The following is a 12,077-nucleotide window of genomic DNA, read 5'->3' as shown; positions in this document are numbered from 1 at the left end:
GTTGTGGAGGAAAAAGTACCCATTAGTGTGATTTTTTTATTTTTAGTTTTTACGTTATTTATGTCAGTTATATTTAAATACATTCTATTTACCCTCGATTCACACTTAGATGATATTTCCTCTTAATTTATAAGCTAAAAGTAAGCAAATTAAGTGCAGGCTACCTTAAGTGCACGGATAACCAATAGATAAGGAAGAGAGGCCATGGTTGGTAGCTTTTCCTCAATCATAAGATATTAAATAAAAGTTTACATTGTTCTCAAGAACAGATAATCAGCATTAATTATTTGCTCAGTCTTAGGCGCCTTTAGCCAGTCTAAGGACCTTGTGCCTCCTAGATTCCAGTGCAGACTACAGAACTTATTACCTGTGTGAATGCAGATGTTATACAGCTTATTTAAATCAATTTTCTCATCTTTTTATTATTATAAGCATACCTCATACCTCAAATAAATTGTCAGTTCAGTCCAGAGAGCCACCATAGATTATTGCAATAAAATGAGTCAGACAAATTTTTGGGTTTCCCAGTGCATATAAAAGCTTTGTTTACAGGGTACTGTAGTCTGTTAAGTCTGCAATAGTACTATGTCTAAAAAAAAAATTTACATGCCTTAATTGTGAAATACTTTCTTTGTTAAAAAAAAAATGCTAACCATCATCTGAGCCTTAAACAAGTTACCAGCAGAGGGTCTAGCCTCAATGTTATGGCTGTTAACTGATTAGAGGGGTGACACTGAAGGTTGGGGTGGCTCTGGGAATTTCTTAAAATAAGCCATCAATAAACTTCAATGAAGTTTGCCCATCAATTTACTCTTCCTTTCAAGAATGATTGCATGTAGTGCTTTTTAATAACATTTTACCCACAGTAGAACTTTTTTCAAAGAACTTTCCATCTTTTCAAACCCTGCTGCTGTTGTATCAATTAAGTTTATGTAATAGTCATGTAATATTCATTATTATAAATGTAACAATAGTGAAAAGTGAAATACTGTGAAAAATACCAAACTGTGATACAGAGGCCTGAAGTGAGTAAATGTTGGAAAAATGGCACTGAAAAACTTGCTGCACACAGGCTTGTCACAAACTCTCAATTAAAAATTAAAAATAAAGCCAAAGCCGGTTTGGCTCAGTGGTAGAGTGTCAGTCTGCGGACTGAAAGGTCCCAGGTTCGATTCCGGTCAAGATCATGTATAATACCTGGGTTGTGGGCACGTCCCCGGTAGGCGGTGTGCAAGAGTCAGCTGGTCGATGTTTCTCTCTCATCGACGTTTCAAGCTCTCTATCTCTCTCCCTTTCTCTGTTAAAAATCAATAAAATATATATTTTTTTAATTAAAAATAAAAACCCTGCAGTATCTGTAAAGCACAATAAAGGGAAGTGCAATGAACATATGCCTGTATATTATCCCAACTTTATGTTGGATAATATTATAATAATGTCATAAGAATTAAATAAGATAGTGCATGTAGGGTGTTTACTAAGGCACCCAACATATAGTGAGCTCTGGATTCAAGTGTTAAATATTCTTGTCACAAAGAATCATAAGCATAAAAGTTAGAAAGTAGTTGGAGGAAGGGGAATCTAATGGTTTTTTAATAAGGAGGGAGGGTAAAGGGGAATAGTGTCAAAACAACACTACCAGGGGTTAATGCTTTAAGCATGATCTCAGAAATAGAATGTTACAATGTAAAACCATGTTAGTGTTCTATCTCAAATTGCAAATACTTATGTTTATGCCTAGAATTCTTTTCATTAGATTTAGTGTGCTAGAACAAACAGCATGTGCTGTACTGAATAAGTACAAATGGAGGGTGGGGGGAAGAGATATTGCCAGAGAACAAAAGATGCCAAAGAGCCAGGACTGTCTCAGCATTTTGTCCTTGAATGGGAACAGACAGGAGTGAAGTTAATCAAGGACAGAGTAGGAATTCTGGGCCTCTCTTCATTGCATGGTTATTTTGTTTTATGAAAGCCTAGGAAAATAAAGGTTGGTTATTACATTGCAACAATAAAACAGTATTGATCTGCATCTAAGAATGGAATGAACAACACTGGATAGCGATGATCACATATATGTATCTTTTTCAGAATTCTTCTAAGTAGGTTATTTGCCATGTAAGTGGATTTCAATTAAAGAAAAACATTTTCTTAATAAATAAGTAAGGCTTAAATACATTCCCTTCATAATTGGTCACCAAATGACATCAATGGATGAATTAGTACCTGTTGAATGTGTGTGTGTATGTATATATGTGTGTGTGTGTATCACTTAGTGTTGCCTTTCCTTACTCTTTATAACTTAAAAGTTCAAGTTCTCTGTGAATTTCCTTCCTGCTTTTTAAAAACATTTTCTTCTTTGGTTCTTAGACTAAATAATCCTAGGAATCCAAATATGATCCGAACTTAAATTTTAACTATCACCAACTCTGAAATATTTTCAAAAGAACTAACCATAGCCAAAGCTATGATTAAGAAATTTGGGTTTGCCTTTGTTCAATTGATTAAAACTAAGAAGATGCAAAAGATATACCTCAAATCTTATTTTTTTAAAAAGCAGGAGTGGCTATATTATTATCAGATAAAGTAGACTTCAGAACAAAGAAAATTAAAGAGGAACATTCTATAATGATGAAAGTGTCAATCCACCAAGAAAACATAAAATTTCAAAATGTGTATGCACCAAACAACAGAGCTGCAAAATATGCGAAGCAAAAACTAGCAGCCCAACCGGTGTTGCTCAGTGATTGAGCCTTGACCTAGGAACCAGGAGGTCTTGGTTCCATTCCCAGGCAAGGCACATGCCTGGGTTATGGAATCAGTCCCCAGTGTGAGGTGCCCAGGAGGCAGCTGATCAATGATTCTCACTCATCATTGATGTTTCTATTTTTCCGTCTTCCTTCCTTTATGAAATCAGTAAAAATATATTTTAAAAAAACCCGACAGACTGAAACAAGAAACAACAAATCTACAATTATTGGTGAAAACTACAGCATCTCTCGGTAATCAGTAGAATAATGAGGCAGAAATTCAGAAATTCATCAAGGATGCAAATTCAGCAAGGATGGGCATAAGAACTCACCAACCAACAGAATCTAATTTATAGAACACTGCACAAAAAGAGAAGTATATATGCTCTTTTGAAGAATCCACCAAAAATACACCAAGATAGACCATAAAACAAACCTAAACAAACATAAAGGAATTAAAATAATACAGTGTGTCCTTCAACCACAGTTGAATCAAACTAGAAATTAATAACTAAAAGTTTCAAGGAATGTCTTAAAATTAATACACTTCTAAATAATTTATGGGTCAAAGAGGAGGTCTCAAGACAAAAGTACATTGAACTCAATGAAAATGCAATATATTAAAATGTATGAAACAAAACTAAAACAGTGCTCAGAGGGAAATTACATTTTTTTTTAAAAAAAAAAAAGGGAAGAGGAATCATCTCCAATCTAAGCTTTCATCTCAGAAGCATAGAAAAAGATTAACCCAAAGTAAGCAAAAGGAAGGAAATAATAAAGGTAAGAGTTGAGATCAATGAAATTGAAAACAAAGGAACTATAGAAAAAATAAAACAGAGAACTGGCTTTTTGAAAAGATAAAATTGACAAATTTCTGGGAAAACTGACAAAGACACAAATAACTAATATTAAGAATGAAACAGATTTATCACTACAGAACCTGAAAACATTGAAAGGATAAGGGAATACTACAAACAATAATTTGACAAATGAAATAGACCATTTCTTGAAAAATACAAACCACCCTAACTCAAACAATGTAATATAAATCATTTTAATAGCTCTATAACTACTTAGGAAGTTAAATTCATCACTTAAAAACTCCCCCAAAGCAAAAGCAGGTTTGGCTCAATGTATAGAGCGTCAGCCTGCAGACTAAAGGGTCTGTTACTGAATGTGCTTATTTTGCCACTTTGAGACACTTTATTAAGGATATGTACAGTTGTAGAAATTATGTGTATTCCTGAGCTTTGCTAAACTCCCTTCTCTGCTGCCTCGCTCCCTCCCTTCTCCACCCCTTCGCTCCCTTTTGTAGTACTTGGCTCCCTGTTACGCTGTATTCAATCTTCCCTCTGCACTTATGTATGCAAATTAACCACCATCTTTGTTGGGTTAATTTGAATGCTTGTTCCTGATTGGCTGGTGAGCATAGTGGAGGGATGGTCAATTTGCATGTTTCTCTTTTATTAGTGTAGATAGTAACACATGGAAAAATGTGTAACTTCATTAGTCATAAAAGAAATGCAAATTAAAACCACAATGAGATATATCACTTTATACCTAACAGAATGACTAAAATAGAAAATAATGACACACCAAATGCTGGTGAGGATACAGAGAAACTAAATTACTCATACATTGCTAATGAATATGTGGTGCAAAGGAATTTGTAGACCAAAAAACCCCGAGAGTCCTAACTGGTTTGGCTCAGTGGATGGCGCATCAGCCTGGGGACTGAATGGTCCCAGGTTTGATTTTCTGATCAAGGGCACATGCCAGGGTTGCGGCTCGATCCCCAGTGTGGGAAGGCAGCCAATCCATGATTCCTTCTTATCATTGATATTTCTCCCTTTCTCTCTCTCCTTCTCCCTTCCTCTCTGAAATCAATAAAAATATATTTAAAAAAACCCACAAAACCCTGAGAATGATTGCTTTAGGGGGAAAAAAAAGTATTCTTCCTGAAAAGCAAAAGCACACACACAGTTGTATTTTTTCTGAAACTGTTGCTCCTAAATATAGTATCAATCATTTATATTAATAGTAACTTTTAACCAAAGGAATTTGATTTCACAGATCACTAGAGGGTGGATAATTATTAACTGTCATGCACTGGCATTTTTTCAGATTAGCAAAGCGCATGAATACACATAATTTCTACAGATGTACACATCCTTAGATGTGTCTCAGAGTGACAAAATAAGCACATTCACTAACAGACCCAAAAAAATAGCCTCTTTGTAGCATTTAAAATACAAAATAAAAGCATATAAACTGAAAATTATATTTATTAATCAATGTTCCAGTATCATTTCTTACTTTAAAATGACTTAGGCATGCACTGACTATCTGGGAATTAATTTAATGTAAGTTCAAAATTACCTAAAGAAATGATCAAGTTAGCACATGTCATAAAACTTAACTACTATTGAAAATCAGAATAATGATTCAGTTTATCTAAACACTAATTTATGCCCTAGCTCGTTTGGTTCAGTGGATGGAACATTGGCCTGCAGACCAAACACTCCTGGGGTCAAGTTTGGTCCAGGGCATGTACCTTGGTTGCAGGCTCTTCCTCAGCCCAGGCTCATGCAGGAGGCAACCAGTCAATGTGTTTGTGGTTCTCTCTGTCTTTCCCCCGCTCTTCCACTCTCCCTAAAAATGAGTGGGAAAATATCCTCAGGTGAGGATCAACAAAAATAAATAAACACTAATTTATATTTTTTATAATCTTAAATATTAACTGGCAGTAATATTAACTTATTTGATCAATAAACCAATATAAATTTATGAAGAACATTCCCAACTAGAATAGAATATAGGCTTGCATTATAGTTAAAACTGATAAGCCAGAGAAGACATAGTTTTATTAAAACAAATATTAAACTATTCGTGTTTGCCATAGATTCACTAAATTTTGTGAACTTGGCTTCTTAAAACATTACTTGTTAATTTTGTTAAGAATGCTTTTATTTCCCTTTAGATTCTAGCACACTTGAAGTTTTACAAGTTTGTTCATTCCTGGGAATTTCAGGAACTTTCAACCCATGCAAGTGATTATTTACCCCTATCAGCCCATCTGAACAGGACCATTTAAAACTATATACTGTGGAGAAGTGTCTATTCAGGTCCTTTGTCCATTTTTAAATTGGGTTGTTTGTCTTCCTCTTGATAAGTTATATGAGTTCTTTTTAAAAATATATTTTATTATTTTTTTGCAGAGAGGAAAGGAGAGAGAGAGAGAGCTAGAAATATCTATGAGAGAGAAACATCGATCAGCTGCCTCCTGCACTCCCCCTACCGGGGATGTGCCCACAAACAAGGTACATGCCCTTGACCAGAATCAAACCTGGGACCTTTCAGTCCACAGGCCGATGCTCTATCCACTGAGCCAAACCTGTTTTGGCTATGTGAGTTCTTTATATATTTTAGAAATTAATCCATTATCAGATGTATCACTGAAGAATATGTTCTCCCATGCAATGAGTTCCTTTGCAGAGGACTTTTAGCTGACCAAGGGACTTATGGAAAAAAAATGCTCAAGGTCACTAATCAGACAAATGCAAATTAAAACTACAATGAGGTATCAATCACCTCACACCTGCCAGAATGGTTACCATCAACAAATCAATAAAGTACTGGTGAGGTTGTGGAGAAAAGGGAACCCTAGTAGTACACTGCTGGTGGGAATGCAGATGGGTGCAGCCACTGTGGAAAAAAGTATGGAATTTCTTCAAAAAATTGAACATGGAATTGCCCTTGACTCAGTGATCCCACTTCTGGATACATATCCAAAGAAACCCAAGACACCAATCAGAAAGAATATTTGCACCCCTCTGTTCATAGCAGCATTATTTACAATAACTAAGAACAGCCAAGTGCCCATCAATAGATGGGTGAATTAAAAAAAGCTGTGGTACATTTATACAATGATTACTCTGCAGTTGTAAAAAAAAAAAAAAAGGGGGGGGAGGATCTTTTACCCTTTGAGATATCATGATAGGCCAGGAAATTATTATGTTAAGTGATATAAACCAGTCAGAGAAAGGCACATAGCACATAATCTCACACGTGGAACAAAATAAACTGACAGACAAAATCGGTCCGTGGACATGGAAGCATGAAGCACATGGATGTATTTCAGAGGGATAGGGCTTAGGGGTGGGTGGGAAGAGATTAACTAAAGGACATATATGCATATATGCGAAGTCCATGGGCACAGACAATAGTGAGGTGAAGGCCTGGGGTGAGGTGGGAACCCGGTGGAGTGCAGCAAATGGGGAGAAGGTAGGGGACATTTGTAACATTCTCAACAATAAAAACAAATTTTAAAAAAACCTGTATAACCTATCAATCACATCCTGAAATGGAAAAACCTTGTACACTGACACAGTGAATAGTAAAGGTCTTTCTGCATTACATACATACAGAACACTTATACTTTCAATTTTAAAATTTCAGTCACAGGTCAAGCAAGCATCAAGACAATAACACAATAAATCTCCAGTCCAGATATAAGAAGCTATTCTTCTTTCCGGTGAGTAGAGAATTCTTAATTTTATTAATAGTAACAAGAATTAAGTAATCTTTGCCAATTGTTTTTGTTTTGTTTTGTTTTGTTTTGTTTTGTTTTGTTTTGTTTTGTGAATTGACCTAATTCTGCAAGATCTAGGTGGACACTTGGTTGGGGATGGCTAGAGCAGGTGGAATTCAGAAACTGAGAGGAGCTAGTGTGCTGTCAGAACTGCTCAGGAGGGTATAAAAGTCAGAAAGGACACCATCCAGAATGTTGGAAGGAATGGAGAAGAGGTGACGAGGGATGGTGAGCTGTGGAGGAGTGAGAGGGAGTGACCACTGAATGAGAACAGGTGACCGGGAGTGACTGGATTTTAGTGGCAAGAAGGGTGGTGCCCAAAGTTCCCAAATCCTCAGGTTTGGGGAGGAGAAAGGAGAACGCGTTTGGAGCAATGTTGCAGAAGAAGGGGATTCACTTCCTCCTCCCAGGGCCTGGAGGATGACAGGAAGTAGCTCCACAGGAAAGCATTTGGGGAAGTGGTATCCTCAGGGGAGCCCACATTCCATCAAGGTGAATTTGGCATAAAGTGTGCAGAGAACCAGAAGAAAGGTTTGGGAAAGGGAGAGAGGTGGGAGACTGGCAGGTGACAGGACGGTCATTTTTGGAGTTGGTGAACTGGAGTGGAAGATGACAGGACCTCAGGTGAAGGTTGGGGTGACTGGGGATGTGAGGAGCCCTTGCGTACAGTGGCTGCCACTGTGTTTGCAGTGTTGTTGGTGATGGGCAAAGTGACGTCCTGAGTAGGACAATTCCTACTTCCTGTGATAAGCCTTTGAGTTATTCAGTTCAGAAGGCTTCTCTCTTTGCAACTATGAAAGGAAAACAGTTGCATGTTTGTGGCAGTATTATTTATAATAGCAAGAGTGGAAATGTCTACCAACTGACAAAATGTGGTACATCCCTACAGTGGAATATTATCCTATATAATAAAACCCTAATATGTAAATAGACCTACTGGCGGAATGACCAGTCGCTATGACCACCAGGAGACATATGCTCAACGCAGGAGCTGCCCCCCTGGTGGTCAGTGTGCTCCCACAGGAAGCCGGGCTCATGGCTGGCCAGCACAGCAGTGGTGGTGGGAGCCTCTCCTACCTCCACAGCAGTGGGACTTCCCCTGAAGGGTCCCGGACTGGGAGAGGGTGCAGGCTGGACTGAGGAACCCCCTCCCCCCACCCTCAGTGCATGAATGTCATGCACTGGGCCTCCAGTTCAATAACAAAAAAGAATGAAATACTGAAACATGCTACAACACAAATGAATCTGCACACATTAAGTTAAGTGAAAAGAAGAAAGTAGCAAATGATAAAACCTCATATTATATGATTCCATTTATATTAAATTTCTAGAAGAGGGAAATCTATAGAGACAAAAGTAGACTATATTCCATGAAAGAATATTCATATAAATTTATACCACTTTTTTTGCCAGGATTTACAAATTTGCAGATTCAGTTTTATACACAAGAGGGCGATGTTCACCAAATAACAAATTTGTTCATAGCTGCTGGAAATATGCAAATATAATATCAGGGGGGAAAGTATAAAGCAGCCTGGTGTGCCGTAGGTGCAGACAAGACAAGACAAGACAAGAATTTTATAATTTTTCACTATTTTTTTTACTTAATATTTCATAATAAAGTAATTATAAAATACTTTCTTTGTGTTTATTTGATTCCTATTCAAGAGAATTACTTTATATATAGTCAATATAGGCACAGAGTTAAATTTTTTAACATTTTCTAATGGTGGTGTGCCTCGTGATTTTTTTTGTGAAACAAGTGTGCCTTTGCCCAAAAAAGGTTGAAAAACACTGGTATAAAGAACAATTGACATTGCCCTAGCCGGTATGGCTCAGTGGATAGAGTATCAGCCTGAGGATGAAAGGTTCTTAGGTTTGATTCTGGTCATGTACCTCTGCTGCAGGCTCCTCCCCTGCCCAGGCCCTGCTCAGGACCCCTGGAGGAGGCAACCATTTGATGTACATTTCCCTCTCCTTTCCACTCTCTCTAAAAATCAATGGGAAAATATCCTCAGGTGAGGATTAAAACACACACACACACACACACACACACACACACACACACACAAAGATGACATTTACAAATCTATATATATGATTTTGCTTATGAATGCACAAGAGCTGGAAGAACAGACGACATATTGGCATGGATGAGAGGGATACTTTTTGTTATGTAATATTGTATGCTTTTTATGTTTTGAGAAATGTGATTGTATTTATTCAAAAAGTCATGTAGAAAAAGCACACCTTATAATGAAATTTATTTTGTGCTTAGACTAATATAAAATTGATAAGAGGGATGTGGAGAACATATACAAAATATAAAGAGATTATTCAAAATTTTTTTAGCTGAAACTGGTTTGACTCAGTGGATAGAGCGTCGGTTTGCGGACTCAAGGGTCCCAGGTTCGATTCCGGTGTAGGGCATGTAAGTTGGTTTCAGGCACAGCCCGGGTGGGAGGTGTGCAGGAGGCAGCTGATCGATGTATCTCTCTCATTGATGTTTCTAGCTCTCCCTCTCCTTTCCTGTATGAGAAAAATCAATAAAATATTTTTAAAAATTAAAAAAAAAGTTTTAAAAAAATGGTTGCCAATGCATACTACTAGTTTTTAAAAAACATATTCTAATGAGCTCAAGGATTTCCCCATATATTATTATTATTATTATTATTATTATTATTATTTATTTTTATTGATTTCAGAGAGAAAGGGAGAGGGAGAGAGAAACATCAATGATGAGAGAGAATCATCAATCGGCTGTCTCCTGCATACCCCTTACTGGGAATCAAGTCTGCAACCTGGGCATATGCCCTGACTGGGAATCATTTTGGTGGATGTACAGTATTGTAATTTTAATTTGCATTTCGCTATTACAAGAAATATGGAATCATTTCATATATGAGCCTTTTAAATGGATTTTTGGTGAAAATTCTGTTCATTTCTGTCTCCTCTTTTCCTTTTTGGATTACTGCATTTTAAAAATTGATCTATAGTAGTTCCAGATATATTTATGTTACAATAGGCCTTTGTCAGTTAAATGGGTTGCAAATATAACCCAGAATGTTTTGATTTGACTCTTTTAATGGTGTCTATTGATGAACAGATATTCTTAATTTTCTATTATCCAATCAAATCTATCAATCATTTCTTTTTTGACTCATTCTTTTTTTGGTACTCTTTAAGAAATCTCCCCTTATTCCAAATCATGATAAAATTATTCTATATTAGTTATGTTCTTTGCCTTCCACAATGTCTACAAGTTACAGGGAATTGACATTTGCTTATGATGTGAGCTAGAAGTCAAGGTCTCATATTTATCTATATGGATATCCAGTTGGTCCACAATATTGAAAATAAGATTATTTTCCCATTGGTTGCAGAGCTACCTTGCCATAAATCAAGTGTCCATATGTGTGCTTTGCATTTTTTTCCCTGCTTGTGAAAAATATTTTCTTCTTTGCTGAATTGGTTCTAGGAACCCATACATTATGATTCAAAGTTAAAATGTACTACCATCATCCCTGAAATATTTTTAAAAAAATAAGCTGTAGCAATGCAATTGCTGGATTAAAGGTTAAGAAATATGGGGGTGCCTTTGCTCAAAAGACTGAAATTAAGAAGATGAAAGATATACCTCAAATATTATTGGAAAGAAAGGACTGGCTACATCATTACCAGATAAAATAGACTTTAGAGCAAAGAAAATGGGGAGGTGCTATAAATACATCAAGCAAAGGAGGATTGGATTTTCCAAATACTTGGTCTCCCTTTTGTTCCAGAGATTTCTCCTCATGGAGAAACACACTTGAAGATTATTGGTCTATCCTATCTAATAAAGAGGGAATATGCTAATTGACCCTCCCATGGTTGCAAAGATGGCAGCCCACAGCCAATAAGGAGGTAATATGCTAATTGACTGTCCCATCCTCAAATATGGAGGTGCCCACAGCCACTAAGAAGGGAATATGCTAATTGAATGCCCCATCCTCAAAGATGGTGGTGCCCAGTGCCCTCAGCCCTGCTCACCTGCTTCCAGAGTCCCCCAGTCTTCTCAGCCCCCCAGATGCCCAGTGCCGGTCCGAGGCTCAGGTAACCAGGGCTGGCCAAGGCTTGTGCTGCTGGCATTGGCAGCAGCAGAGGTGTGAGGGGGACGTCACCTTCTCCTGATCGCCAGGTCGCCTCCCGCCCCTAAGGGCTCCCAGACTGTGAGAGGGGGGCAGGCCGGGCTGAGAGACACCCCCCCCCCCTCCAGTGAATGAATTTTTATGCACTGGGCCTCTACTATTATAAATGGTTATATACAAATGTATGTACAATCTAACCAATTCTCTGTTGTTGGGTATGCTTCTAACCCCATGGAGATAAGTTTTTGTGAACACCTTTGACTAATACTTTAGGGTTAAGTTCTTGAAATGCAATTGCTGGATTAAAGGTCAAGACTAAGATTGTATTGATCAAGTACTGTTTAAAAGGGTTGTACCAACTTATGGCCCCCCTGGTAGTATATAATAGTATTCTACTGGCCACACATATATTAGATATATTCACTGAGTATTTTTAAATATTTGAAGGAATATTATGCAATCTTTAAAGATGACAATCAGATCCTTAACACCTGGGGAAGTATTTATGATAGTAGTCAATGCAAATAGCAGGATCCAATTACAGTCAAAGATAGGGAAGCAACAGTTTGTGGGCATTTTTCCTCTTCCAAAATTTTCTTTAATTACAGTTTT

Source organism: Pipistrellus kuhlii, unplaced genomic scaffold (assembly GCF_014108245.1).
Source record: "Pipistrellus kuhlii isolate mPipKuh1 unplaced genomic scaffold, mPipKuh1.p scaffold_m20_p_8, whole genome shotgun sequence".
NCBI classification, from domain to species: domain Eukaryota; kingdom Metazoa; phylum Chordata; class Mammalia; order Chiroptera; family Vespertilionidae; genus Pipistrellus; species Pipistrellus kuhlii.
This window is presented reverse-complemented; position numbering follows the sequence as displayed.